Below are 14786 nucleotides of genomic sequence, written 5' to 3'. Positions count from 1 at the left end.
GGGGTAGGAAAAGAGAGAGGAGAAGGCTATATGGTGATGTCTAGAGAGCTAGAGTGATATGCTTTGAGGATGCAGGTAGGGGCCACAAGCTGTGGAATGTAGGCAGCAGCTAGCAGCTGAAAAACGGCTGCAAAACGGGGCTCTCCCTCAGAACCTCTGGAAGGAGTCAGTCTTAATGACACCCTGACCTTCCAGGAGTAGGGAACGTCCAGCCTTATTTGGTCTGGCTCTACCAGGGCAACTGCAGGCAGGACTTAAAATTCAATAAATTTATAGTAGGATAATTTTTAAGTTAATAAATTTGAATGACCCGTGAAGGAAGTTGTGAATTTCCAAATGGCCCATGGCGGAGAAAAGAATCCTTACCAAAGAAACGGATTTAAGACTTCTGCCTTCCAGAACTGTCACAGAGGAAGTCTGTGTCATCTTTGGGTTGCTGCAACAAGAATGCCCTATGTTTATGCTCTCAGTCCCGGAGCCTGGGAAGCTCCAGATCAGGGTGTCTGGTGTCTGGCGAGGAGCCACTTGCTGGTTTGCACATGGCTGTTTTCTCCTTGATTTTTATACGGTGGTGCACAAAGAGGAGAAGCAGTTTACCATGATTCTCTGCAGCGTACTAATTCCACTATGAGGGCACCACCCTCCTGGCCTCATTACCACCCAAGCACCCCATCTCTGCTGAGCATTAGGGTTTCTACATAGGAACTTTGGGAGTCCACAAACCCATTCAGTTGTTTGAAGGTTTGTGGTAATTTGTTACAGTGGCAGTAGGAAACTAACACACCTATAGTTAGTGTCAAATTAAGTCCTCTGAGACAGTTATCCAGACCAGCTGTCAAAACTGATGTCAGCACAGTATACAGAAACTCCGAACGTTATAATCCTGAGTTCTCCAGATTATGTGCTGTGGGTAGCTCCCACCATACGACCTGTGCCTGGCACACATGCGAATAAAACAGCTTTTCTCTTGCCTTTATTCTCAGAACAAACAATGTTTTGCATTGTTTTAAAGGGAGATCTTAGGGAGTTAAACATCTTTGGTTTAATTTCAGTGGCTCTTTGTTCCCAACTTTGTCTTCACTTATGATCTAGTGAAGATTCATTAAAAATAGAAAGCTGAGGGCCAGCACTGAGGTGTAGCAGGTAAAACCACCACCTAAAAGCCACCGCCTGTGACACAGGCATCCCATATGGGCGCTGGTTTGAGACCTGGCTGCTCCGCTTCTGCTCCAACTCCCTGCTAATGGCCTGGGAAAAGCAGTAGAGGACGGTGCAAGTCCTTAAACCTCTGCCACCCACATGAGAGACCTGGAAGAAACTTCTGGTTCCTGGCTTCGGCCTGGCCCAGTGCTAGCTGTTGCGGCCATCTGGGGAGTGAACCAGTGAATGGAAGACCTCTGTCTCTCTTTCTCACCATGACCCTGACTTTCAAACAAACAAATCTTAAAAAGGAAAAAATAGAAAACTGGGACACCAAGGGCAAACAGAAAGCAAGATCTATTCAGTTTGTCTTTTATTATCTTGAGATAGGAGAAGTAATTAGTTTGCTTATCCTTTGGTGCATTTCTGTGACTCAAACTTCAGTATGCTTGATATTTAATGCTATTTGGAATCTTATGTAGGAGCTCTGGTAAATTCTAAGGGTAATCAGAGAAGAATCCAGGAGAGTAATGATTTCAGAACAGCATCCCAAGAAATCCATGAATATGAAAGTGGGAAACGAGGAGTGTTAGTGGAGTATCAGCCATCAAACGTCTAAGCAGCATTTTATTACCAGCATTAGCCCTTCACGGGCAGTTAGACAATAGTGTTCTGGTGATTAAAGTATTTAGATGATTGAGAGTAGCTCCTTATCAGCAATTGTTTTCCAAAGAAGTATGATATTTTAAAATTCAGTAATGCTGAAGCTAAGTTGCACATAATTTGCTCGAATTCCAGCAAGTGAGATCTTATGCAGAATTGTGCGACGTACCTGAAAATGTCACTTACCTCTAGCAGAACAAAGAAGAGGGGCTTCCTTTACGTTTCTGCCCCTTACCACCACCAGGAGCAAATTTAGTCTCTGGTGGGCCCTAAGGAGACCAAAAGGCTATGATCACTGGTATAATTTAAGTCAATGTGGTTACCTTTTCTCAGAGAAGAATGTATGTAGATAATAGCAAATTTTAAAAGAAAAGAGAAATTGGAGTAAAATTATTAGCTTTTTTGGGGTCTGTCCATAACTTATCCTTAACCCTGCATCACATAGAGAATTAAAATAGTGAAGTTGAGCTAAGGAAATAGACTTACACGTTTGCAGTAGCATCTTGATTTGAAATTGCAATTTGGGCAGACTAACATCCACCTTGGTCTTAAGAAATAGTCTGTTCCTGCATGCACTTTATTAAAACGCCTGTGTGTAAGCCAAATCACTTCCCTGTGGTCATGTTCCTGGAAGTGCACTTCTTCCCCTGACTGGCATTTCCAAGAATGTTACAGCTTAGGCCAATCAGAGAAAAACAAACCGAAATGAAAAAAATTTCTCCTAACTACAATAAACACTTAAAGAAAGCACAAGGAAAGTAAATGACAAATATTCATGTAGAAAGTGAGTTGCTAAATGAGTTCCTTTTGGACAGTTATTCCTCCTAAAAGCTTAATTTAGAAACATTCAGTTACCGATCATTTAGTCATTGACTGTTAGAAACTGAAATCTACAGGCATGGAAGTGCATTGACTCAGTCTCTACAGGAAATAGGAAATGGGAAATGTTAGAATCTACAGTCCATGTTACATACTGGAAATCTAGCCAGGAAATGGGGCAAAATTCTCTGTCACTTTTCATTACCTCCTGAATCAAAGTAAATATTTTGGATATTCAGTACTAAGCAAACACAAAAGATTTGCAATTTTTTCTTTTAGAGATGATCTTTATGCTGTTTTTTTTTATAGTATGAATTTCTTAAGTAGCTTGCTTCATAGATTAAAAAAATGATAGCGCCATGATATCATTGACTATTTTAAAGTGGAGGTGGTCTTTTACTGTGAAAATCCTTCCATTGGTGTATCTTACATGCAGAATGTCATCTGTATCTGGGATCATGAGTGGGGATGCAGAAAACTCTAGCTGTAAACTTATTGCAAAGTCTGAGTTTTTTGAGAGGTGTTCATGTAATAATTCTCAACTTTTATCATACAAATAATGTTTTTAGAAATAGCTGTTCTTTTTTAAAAAAAACAATTAATTAATTAATTGATTTGAATGTCAGAGTTACAGAGAGAAAGGTCTTCCATCTCCTGGTTCATTCCCCAGATGAATGCAACAGCCTGAGCCAGACCCAAGCCAGGAGTCAGGAACTTCTTCCTGGTCTCCCACATGGGTAGCAGGGGCCCAAACACTTGGGCCATCCTCTGATGCTTTTACCAGGCCATTAACAGGGAACTGGATCAGAGGTGGAGCAGCCAGAATACGAATTGGCACCCATATGGGTTGCTGGCATCATAGGTGGCGGCCTTACTGGCTATGCCACAACACCAGCCCCAGAAATAGCCATTCTTTTTATAAGTGATTAATTCAATTTTATTTCACTGGAATACAATAATGATCTAGTTTACTAATAAACACATATACTTTTTATATACTTGGACTTATAATTTCAAATGATTAAATACCAGTTCTCTGTATTGAGTTGACTCAAGTTGTCTTTTCACATGGTTTCATTGTTAATTGAGTCATCCTGTATTAAGACAGGAAGATAAAAAATGAGAATTATATTTGTCTTTCAGCTCGTTGCTAATTTTGGAGATATACAGTAATGTAACTTTACACATTATTTTTCAACAGTATTAGGATGATCAAAGCAACAGCTGTTACTGAAAATTTCTTTGGAGACTTGAGTGATTTAAAATACTGTGCCTAAAATACCAGTTTTCCCATTTAGTTTGCCTTAGTTATGATCCTTCAGACATGCTCTCCATCCATCTTCTAGAGAGAGAAAACAAGGTGATGTTTTTATATGCTATTTTATCTGTGACTAACAATTACAATTACATTTTAAGTGAGCTGATGAGAAAACATACTGTTCATATTCACCATTTGAGCTTTAGGAAAACTTAAAATTAATGTCATTTTTTTCCCCTGTAAAAACAAAGTTCTGAGATTTCACCCTCAGGCTTTGCCAGTTAACAATTAACAAGAGTTTGAAGAAGCTCTTAGCGCCATTTCCCCCTGGAGAACTTTGTAAGCTTTCAATGTAAATGTGAACAAAAATTTTAAGGCTTTTGATCTTGGGGATTTGATGAAAACTTCAGATCTCCACAGCAAATTTAAGGATTAGAGGCTACAACAAGTATACATATGAAAGCATGACAAATTAACAGTAAATACGTAGTATTGATCCCAAACAGGAATATGATGGATTTATATTTTATGACGACCTTCTAGTCTGAGTCACTTCACAAAAAATGTCACTGGGATAGGTGGAGTGGGAGGAAGATGCCGGAAGTCTATCTATTGACTGTATTCATATTCATATCCATTTATATGCAAAAGAAAAACACCAGCTCTGTAAGACTCATTTACTGTAATCCTTTTTATTTTCTTTTCAACCTGTTCCAAGCAGAGTGAAATTCAATTCTGATCAGACCGGGGTCACCAGGGAGTTGATAGCCCAAAGGCCCTTTTGTTTCCTTATGTCAAGATCTGAGTGAGCTGCTGTTTAGCTGTGGGAGCATAGGAAGCCTCTTGCTAAGCAAGACAATGGCCAGGGCTTGTGGAATTACCATAGCTCCACATAGTAATTGTTATTCTGAGAGGTGATCTATGCATTCCCTCTCCCACTTGGTAACAGTGTTGGCAAGTTGACCTGGTCATCCCAGGTTCAAGTGTCATTGATTGGCTGATGATGGACAAGGCAAGACATGAATCTACTTGACATTTCACTCAGCAAGCATCTTAGATGTATTATCTAGATCAGTCTTTCTTTTTCCTTTATTCACAATTTAGCAACAGTAGCTTGCAGGGACATATCACCTTGTTTGCATCTGGTAGTGACTCTAGTAAGAAAAAAAATGTCTCTCACAATCTTATGTAGACATTTCACATTCCGTAACTATTAGAGTTGATTGAACCATAGCAGGGACTAAAATAATCTGAAATGGATGCAGTTGTCTCTAAGGAAGAGAAACAGAAAAAGAATCTGGTCCTGTTTCTCTTGTAGCAGGGCCTAATTTGTTGTTTTCTTCCGTTGCCTATTTTAAGTACTGAAAAAAATGACAAATAATGAGGTGATTGTTCCTTCTTGGAGTGCCCATTTAAACAAATCTGCATATAGGACACTTCAGAGATTTCTTTGATATTAATATAAAAACCTTGTGATGAGGAGCATATTTTTGTTTATATACTATATGCATACTTTTGTTACTTTCCATAAGTCTTGATTCCTAAACTGATGTGAAGACTTGCCTAGGCATAAGTGGTAGATAATAAAAAATGGCTAAAAATCTAGAAAAAAAGATTTACAAGGGAAGATAAGACAACTGAGACCTGGGAAGAGGTCAGAACAATAAACAGAAATCTCAATGTGATGATAATCGTACTCTTTGTCCCGGGCCCCTAGGAGCCATCTATGGCACCAGAGAGACTTTGATCTCAGGTTCTGTACCCATGCTGATGAGTAATATGATTGGTGGCACTCCCAGAGCAAAACTGGTAGAGCTCACTTTTTTTTTTTTTTTTAATTTTCTCGGCCATACGTATTCAACGTTTTCCAAAATGTATGTATTGTTTTGTGATTTTGATTTACATTTTGTATTGGTCAGCTTTTCATTTCTGCAATAATTACCTGAAAGAAGCTATGAATGCAGGAGAGAAGTTCATTTTGGCTTACAATTTTAGAGGCTCACAGTCCAAGATGGGCTGGGTCCCATTGATTTGGCCATCTGATGAGGCCAGAGGACGACCAGGGTAGAGCGTGTGGAGGCGCAATCACACAGTGAGCCGGGAAGCCTGTCTCCAGCTTTTGTAACCAACCCTTTGGTGAGAACTACCTTCTGAGGACCCACTCCCAATGACCCAAGGACACCCACTATGTCCAGCTTCTAAATACCATTATTGGAGTAAATTTCCACCCATTAAAATAAGACTTTCGGGTTTAAACTTTAAATGTTTGCATGGTTTTAGGAGTCATATCCTATTCAATCCATAGCATATTGTAAATGATTTTTGGAAGAAAATTTCTTGCAAAAAATACCATGCAGGAGTAGGCCTTTAGCCTAGTGGTTGTGATGCCCGTGGCCCACATCATACTACCTGTGTTCAGTTCCCAGCTCCAGCTCCTGACCTCCTTCCTGCTAATGTAGATCCCGGGAGGCAGCAGTGATGGCTCAAGTGAATGGGTTCATTCTACCCTTGTGCAAGATCTGGATTGCATTCCTGGCTCCTGTTTTTTTCCCCCAGCCCAGTCCCAGCCATTGTGAATACTGAGGAATGAACCAGGGGGTGGGAGTTCTTTGTGTCTGTCTGCCTCTCAAGAAAATGAAACAAAACAAAAATCCACACTAATGTACAGGATATAATTCTACATGATAACAGATTGAGAAAGGTTACAAGACAGAAAAACTTGCAACATAGAAGTTCTCAGTTGAGAGTTGTTGTTGGTTTAATTTTCCTTTTTACCTTGGCTAACACCATAGTTCAAAAACTTCATCTCAATTAGCCATTTCAACAACTCCAGTAACCTTAAGCCAAAAACCTTTAGAGGAATCTTTGAGAGAAATGCAGAATAAAGATAGATATCTAAACTAGTAATCAAAATTGAATACCTGCATAGTTTGTGACAGATTAACCTCATTTAAATATGGTTTATAGGATGAGATGTGTTACTTAAGTCTCACCTCGAAGATTTAGACCAGAGATGGCCTCTCTTTCTGCAATCCAGTCATTCACTCTGTGGGATAACTTTTTTTGTGGAAGGAACTTCTCATGCCAGTTTCCTTTGATACTGGCAGAACCAACCGTCCTCTGAAGTCTGAGGCCCTGGCTTCCTTTGTACAAATGAAGACAGGTTTGTGTCTGTCACATACTCAGGCCACTGCCCAGGAATTGCAGAGGCACAACCAAACAGACACAGAATAAAAGGACCTCTCACTTGCAGGTCTTAACTTTTCAGACACAGAGGATCTCTGACAGGGCTCTTTGCAATGTAAGAAACACGGTGAATTAAGAATGAATGGGAGGCCGGCGCCGTGGCTCAATAGGCTAATCCTCCACCTTGCGACGCCGGCACACCGGGTTCTAGTCCCGGTTAGGGCGCCGGATTCTGTCCCGGTTGCCCCTCTTCCAGGCCAGCTCTCTGCTATGGCCAGGGAGTGCAGTGGAGGATGGCCCAGGTGCTTGGGCCCTGCACCCCATGGGAGACCAGGAAAAGCACCTGGATCCTGGCTCCTGCCATCGGATCAGCGCGGTGCGCCGGCTGCAGCGGCGGCCATTGGAGGGTGAACCAACGGCAAAAGGAAGACCTTTCTCTCTCTGTCTCTCTCTCTCACTGTCCACTCTGCCTGTCAAAAAAAAAAAAAAAAAAAAAAAAAAAAAAAGAATGAATGGGAAAAAAAAAAGGTTAAAAAAAGGCCGGCGCCCGGCTCACTAGGCTTGCGACGCCGGCACATGGGGTTCTAGTCCCAGTCGGGGCGCCGGATTCTGTCCTGGTTGACCCTCTTCCAGTCCAGCTCTCCGCTGTGGCCTGGAAGGCATGGGAGACCAGGAGGAAGTACCTGGCTTTCTATCGGTGCAGCGCACCAGCTGCAACGCGCTGGCCGTGGCGGCCACTTGGGGGGTGAACCAACGGCAAAAGGAAGACCTTTCTCTCTGTCTCTCTCTCTTACTGTCTAACTCTGCCTGTCACAAAAAAAAAAAAAAAAAAAAAAAAAGAATGAATGGGGCCAGCACTGTGACATAGTGGGTAAAGCTGCCGCTTGCAGTACCAGCATCCTATATAGATGCTGGTTCGAGACCTAACGGCTCCACTTCCAATTCTAGCTCTCCGTTATGGCCTGGGAAAGCAGTAGAAGATGGCCCAAGTACCACGTGGGAGACCTAGAAGAAGCTCCTGGCTCCTGGCTTTGGATCGGCACAGCTCCAGCTGTTGTGGCCATTTGGGGAGTGAACCAGTGGTTGGAAGACTTCTCTTTTTCTCTCTGCCTCTCCTTCTCTGTCTGTGTAACTCTGACTTTCAAATAAATACATCTTTAAAGTAAAAAGAATGAATGGATACAAAATCTAAACAAAGGCTCTGGATTATTAATAGCAGTTTCTGAGCAATATCCTATTGTGATCAACAGTATTATTTCTCAGTAAGTTTTATTGTTTGGGAACATCTTCCTATGAGCTGAAGTGCTGTATGCCAGGCCCTAATTGAAGACCACATCATGTGTTTCTAGAAGTTCTACTTTTCCCTCTGCCATGAGAATGAGATGATATAGAGGCTGTCCCAGGTAGGGTCACCACCCTAGCCTGGGCCAAGGAATGGAGGCCACTAGGGCAAAGCTACAACCCAAACTGCAGTTTACTTGAAAAGAGAGCAAGGAACAATCTTTGTGTGCATGTTTTAATGTTTATTTACTTATTTCTTGAAAGTCAGAGTAAGAGGGCCGGCGCCGTGGCTCAATAGGCTAATCCTCCACCTTGCGGCGCCGGCACACCGGGTTCTAGTCCCGGTTGGGGCGCCGGATTCTGTCCCGGTTGCCCCTCTTCCAGGCCAGCTCTCTGCTATGGCCAGGGAGTGCAGTGGAGGATGGCCCAGGTGCTTGGGCCCTGCACCCCATGGGAGACCAGGAAAAGCACCTGGCTCCTGGCTCCTGCCAGGATCAGCGCGGTGCGCCGGCTGCGGCGGCGGCCACTGGAGGGTGAACCAGCGGCAAAAGGAAGACCTTTCTCTCTCTGTCTCTCTCTCTCACTGTCCACTCTGCCTGTCAAAAAAAAAAAAAAAAAAAAAAAAAAAAAAAGAAAGTCAGAGTAAGAGAGAGAGACAGACCTTCCATTCACTGGTTTACTACCCAAATCCCCGCAATAGCCAGGGATCCCCAGCTTGAAGCCAGGAATCTGGAATTCCATCTGAGTCTCGCTTGTGGATCCCAAGCACTTGAGCCATTATCTGGTGCCTCCTGTGTATTAGCAGGAAGCTGGATTAGAAACGAAGATGTAAGGACTTGAGCCAGCATTCTGACATGGGATGTGGGTATCCCCAGCAGTGACTTAACCTGCTGTGGCATAATGCCAATCTCTCTTTGTTTGAGATTTTTGGGGTTATTAGTATTATTATTAATAATATTTACTTTATTTATTTGAAAGACAGAGTTACAGAGAGAGGTAGAGACACAGAGAGATATCTTCCATCTGCTGCTTCACTCCCCAGATGGACGCAATGGCTGGAGCTGCGCCGATATGAAGCCAGGAGCCAGGAACTTCCTCAGGGTCTCCCACATGGGCACAGGGGCCCAAGGCCTTGGGCCATCTTCTACTGCTTTCCCAGGTCATAGCAGAGAGCTGGGTCGGAAGAGGAGCAGCCGAGACTACAACTGGCGCCCATATGGGATGCTGGTGCCTCAGACTAGGGCTTTAACCCACTGCGCCACAGCGCCAGCCCCTATTATTATTATTTTTTAAATGGCACATTCTTTCTTTCTTCCTTTTTTTTTTTTTTTTTTTAAAGATGTATCTACTTACTTGAGAGGTAGAGTTACAGACAGAGAGAGGGAGAGACATAGAGAGAGGTCTTCCCTCTGCTGGTTTACTCCCCAAATGGCCTCAGTGACTGGAGCTGTGCTGATCCGAAGACAAGAGCCAGGAGCTTCTTCTGGATCTCACATGTGGGTGCAGGGGCCCAGAGACTTGGGCCATCTTCCACTGCATTCCCAGGCCATCAGCAGGGAGCTGGAATGGAAGTGGAGCAGCTGGGACTTGAACTGGTGTCTATGTAAGTTACCATCATTGCAGGCAGATACTTAACATACTATGCCACAGCATCAGACCTTGGAGTTATTGATAAATAACAGTAAAAGCTGACTGATTTTATTCATAGTAAAAACTGATACACTTAACAAAAATAAAAAAACTTTAAAAGATATATTTATTTATTTTGAAAGAGTTACAGAGAGAGAGGGAGAGACAGAGAGAGGTATTTTCCATCTGATGGTGCTGGGCCAGGATGAAGCCAGGAGCCAGGAATTTCACCTGGGTCTCCCATGTGGGTGGGCAGAGGCCCAAATACTTGTGCCATCTTGGAGGTAGAACAGCCGGGACATGAATCGGTGCCCATATAGGATATGCTATGATGCCGGTCCCCAAAATAAAATGTTTTAAATGTGTAAGTAAAACTTCTCAGTAATCTGCTGTACTCATTTGCTCATAAATCTTTATTTGGTATATACGAGGTATTCTTAGTAGGTATACTGTGTTTCAAGTCCTTGTTAATTCCTGGAAATACAATTGGAAGTTTCCATTCTAATGGGGAGAGAGATAAGAAAAAATTATAATTAAAATAATTGTGTAATAATTCCATAAAAGGGATAAACAAAGTGTTATGATGGATGATAACTGGGGGTAGAGGTTGCGGGAATCCACTTTACAAAGGGTGATAAAGAAAGATCTCCTTTTAAAGGTAACATTTATACAAAGACCTCATGAATGAAAAGCTGGCCATGAAAAGAACATTCTAGATGATGGAACAGCATATGCAAATGCTCGGTGTCTCTTCAATTTCTAATTTAGCAGCCATCCAAGGATAATAGTGTGCTGAGAGATTCTGCTGCAGGTTATTACTAAACTTAAACCTAAGTTTAGTCCATCGAAATGCTTGGGGTTGCACTGCCTTCCTTACATAGAGCAGAACATGGAAAGGATCTTCTCATTTGATTACCACCTGTTGGGCACAGTGACAGATGCACAAACTCAAGTGTAAGGAGGTTTTACTTTCTCGGTCTGAGCCATACCCAAGGCAGCCTCTGTTTCTAGCTATTTCCTTTCCTAGTTAGTTAGAAATTTCTTGTCTTCTCAACATTTCTCTAGAGTAGACCTCACTGAGTTCAATATCTTATCAATGAAGAAATGGAGTAGAATCTCATCTCTACCCCAAAGTCCCATGCAGGTGTGGATCTACACTTCCAAACTGGTTTGGGAGAAGTGAGCTACTGTCATCATGATGTTTTGCCAGTTACCAATCATCTGATCATGTCACATAAATGTGTCCAGTGGAATCGTGGGCATTTGAAACAAAGCTGGAGAATTTGGAACAAAGCTGGAGAAATGCCTGGATTTTTAACGAAGTGTCCAAATTCTAGGTTCCTCTTCTGTTCCCACTGATATAGATCTGTGGAGACAGAGAATACTCTTACAGCCACTTGTGGAGGCAGGAAAACCCACAGGAAAAGCAATTAAATTCATTTCAATTCAGATGACTTCCCCCAAGTGCCATTCCTCCACCACTTTCTCTTCCCTAAGGCAAAAGGTGAAAGAAAACAATTCTTGACTCGGTGTCTTTAAACTCCAAATTCTGCATTTCTGTGATTCCTAACTCGACATGTACATTGGAAATCAAAACTCAAAGCTGGGTTGGGAAGACAGCCAAGTCTTTGCCCATTGCACCTGGTCCCTTAAAAGACAATTTATGTGTGAGGCAAAGTCATTGGGAATATTCTCTCTGGAAGGGGAAAAATGCTTTTATCTTTTATAGACACAATCTATAGACAGCAGATAATTTATATGTATAATTCCCCAGTTTGATGTAGTAGTTAAACTATTTTATCTGGCCTTTGTAGTGATAGAAAACACACTCTTATATAGCTCTGATATAACTGCAGCATAAAGCAGAAATAGAATATAGACAGATAAAATTGTACAGTGCTCTCAGGTTGGTGATTTGAGAAGCAAATAATGTGGCTTACGAGCAGGGAGAGACCTGTGGTCTTAGAGGAAGCTGCGTGATAGACTAGTTAGGGAAGCAGCTCAACACACCTAGCTCTTCTGATTTTTCAAATTTATTTTCTAATTTAATTTAAGACACAGTTTCAAAATATAGTTAGTATTACATTAACCAATAGCACATTTTTTTTCTCTTTAGCAAAATGGGTAACAGAATAGCTTATGAACCTCTCCCTGGCTGACATGCTGGTGCCACAAACTGATTGTCATTTGGATGAGGAGTGTCAAAACTAAAAAACAGAATGCCAAGGTAGGTGTGTTGGGAGTAAAAATGCTAATTAATCCAGCTTTAAGTTGGTTGTCAACTATCAGCATAAATCCTCAAATGAAAGCCTGTATACAATTCATATAAACTCCAGGACATTTAAAAAAACATGTGTCTGGTTTGACAGACTTCAAAAGACACTTTGTACAGAAAAAATAAATTTGAGCAAGTACGGGATGTCCAATTAAAACAATATTTTCATTGTCATATTTATTTATAACTGTAACATGCACGTGTTCATCTTTCATTTGTTTATATTTTTTAGCTGGACTCTAGGAGTACTTAGTACATGTTGTTCTTTGGATGACCTACTTAATGAGAGAGCTTATTCTTACATTAACTATCTTACCATATTGTCTTCCATAATATAAACACTCTTCCATTAGATCTTTTAAGTAGTTTTAGGTGATCAAGTGAAGTGGTTAGTATTTAGATAAGTTCTTCTTAGTAGTAATGATCTAAACAGAGTAGAACAAAGTAGAGGAATTTTGAGTACTTTAAAAATAATCAGTTTTTTAAAATCTGTTCACTTTTACTTACCAACTGAATTTGGTAAGTTAAATAATGTCTTTATTTCTTAAACAGTTTAAAATTCTCAAATCATGTGTTGTTTATAATCATTATTTGAAAAATTTACCTGATAAAGCATGCCAAACAATCAGAATCCATGTGAGAGTGTATTTCTTTTGGGGGTTATATCAAGTGTAGTTTTAATTTGTGTCAAGGTCACCCCTCCACATATTTTAAACAGTTAAATTGTCCACAGACTGTACTCTGCTAAGTGGACACTCCTCCTGTTCCTTCCTCTCCACCCTAACCCCACCTCCCAGTCCCTGGGAGAAACCACTTCTAACTTTTTCAGTTTTTTCTGGTGATATTTGGCTCTGTGTCACTAAATCTTTTTTTTTTTTTTTTTTTTTTTTTTTGATGGGCAGAGTGGACAGTGAGAGAGAGAGAAAGAGAGAAAGGTCTTCCTTTGTTCCTTTGCCGTTGGTTCACCCTCCAATGGCCGCCGCGGCCGGCGCATCGCGCTGATCCGATGGCAGGAGCCAGGTGCTTTTCCTGGTCTCCCATGGGGTGCAGGGCCCAAGTACTTGGGCCATCCTCCACTGCCCTCCCGGGCCACAGCAGAGAGCTGGCCTGGAAGAGGGGCAACTGGGACGGAATCCGGCGCGCTGACCGGGACTAGAACCCGGTGTGCTGGCGCTGCAAGGCGGAGGATTAGCCTACTGAGCCGTGGCACCGGCCGTCACTAAATCTTATTCTGCTACTTCTTGATATTTTATTTTTAGGCACTATCCATTTACTGTGGAAAATAAGAACTCTCTCTTTCTTTCTTTTTTTCTCTCTCTCTCTTTTTTTTTTTTTTTTTTTTTTTTTTTTTTTTTTTTTTTGACAGGCAGAGTGGACAGTGAGAGAGAGAGACAGAGAGAAAGGTCTTCCTTTGCCGTTGGTTCACCCTCCAATGGCCGCCGTGGCTGGTGCGCTGTGGCCGGCGCACCAAGCTGATCCAATGGCAGGAGCCAGGAGCCAGGTGCTTTTCCTGGTCTCCCATGGGGTGCAGGGCCCAAGCACCTGGGCCATCCTCCACTGCACTCCCTGGCCACAGCAGAGAGCTGGCCTGGAAGAGGGGCAACCGGGACAGAATCCGGCGCCCCGACCGGGACTAGAACCCAGTGTGCCGGCGCCGCTAGGCGGAGGATTAGCCTAGTGAGCCGCGGCGCCGGCTCTTTCTTTCTTTACAGGCAGAGTTAGACAGTGAGAGAGACACAGAGACAGAGAGAAAGGTCTTCCTTTTTCCATTGGTTTACCCCCCAAATGGCTGCTATGGCTGGCATGCTGTGGCCGGTGTGCTGCGCCGATCCAAAGCCAGGAGCCAGGTGCTTCCTCCTAGTCTCCCATGTGGGTGCAGGGCCCAAGCACTTAGGGCATCCTCCACAGCCTTCCCGGCCACAACAGAGAGCTGGACTGGAAGAGGAGCAACCGGGACAGAAGCCGGCGCCCTGACTGGGACTAGAACCCGGGGTGCCGGTGCCACAGGCAGAGGATTAGCCAAGTGAGCCGCGGTGCTGGCCAGAACTTATCTTTCTTTTACTTTTGTAGCCATCAGTTTTTTCATTACTGCCTGGTGGTACATTTCTAGTTTCCCCACCAATTATGTTGTAATTTCTCTTTGTTTAATATCTGGTGCTTACTTTATTATGACTATGAAAATGTTATGCAGAGCTGAACCATGTTGTATACTCTAACATCTTGTATATTTTTCTTGGGGATGGCAAACTGGTGGAGCAGTAAAGCCGCTGCCTGCAATGCCAGCTTCTCAAACGGGCACTGGTTCAAGTCCTGACTGCTTTACTTCTGATCCAGCTCCCTGCTGATGTGCCTGGGAAGGCAGCAGAGGATGTCCCAAGTCCTTGGGCCCCTGCACCCATGTGGGAGACCCAGATGAAGCCCCTGGCTCCTGGCTTTGGTCTGGCCCAGCCCTAGACGTTGTGGCCATTTGGGGAGTGGTTTGAACTTGTGGATGGAAGACATTTCTGTCTATCTCCCCCTCTCTCTGTAACTCTT

The 14786-nt window shown here is 42.7% G+C and overlaps 1 long non-coding RNA gene across 1 annotated transcript in view; it reads left to right on the top strand.

The window, feature by feature from the left end:
- Positions 1 to 14786, top strand: part of LOC103349489 (uncharacterized) — a 116077-nt gene that overhangs the window by 98051 nt on the left and 3240 nt on the right. The window contains exon 4 of the long non-coding RNA XR_016222636.1: positions 12093 to 12203. This is a non-coding gene — a long non-coding RNA (uncharacterized LOC103349489). The remainder of the gene's footprint in view (positions 1 to 12092; positions 12204 to 14786) is intronic.

Source organism: Oryctolagus cuniculus, chromosome 16, assembly GCF_051225735.1.
Source record: "Oryctolagus cuniculus isolate XC-2025 breed Fujian yellow rabbit chromosome 16, ASM5122573v1, whole genome shotgun sequence".
Classification (NCBI taxonomy): Eukaryota; Metazoa; Chordata; class Mammalia; order Lagomorpha; family Leporidae; genus Oryctolagus; species Oryctolagus cuniculus.
The sequence above is the reverse complement of the archived record's forward strand: the minus strand, read 5'-3'. Positions and strand labels throughout refer to the sequence as shown.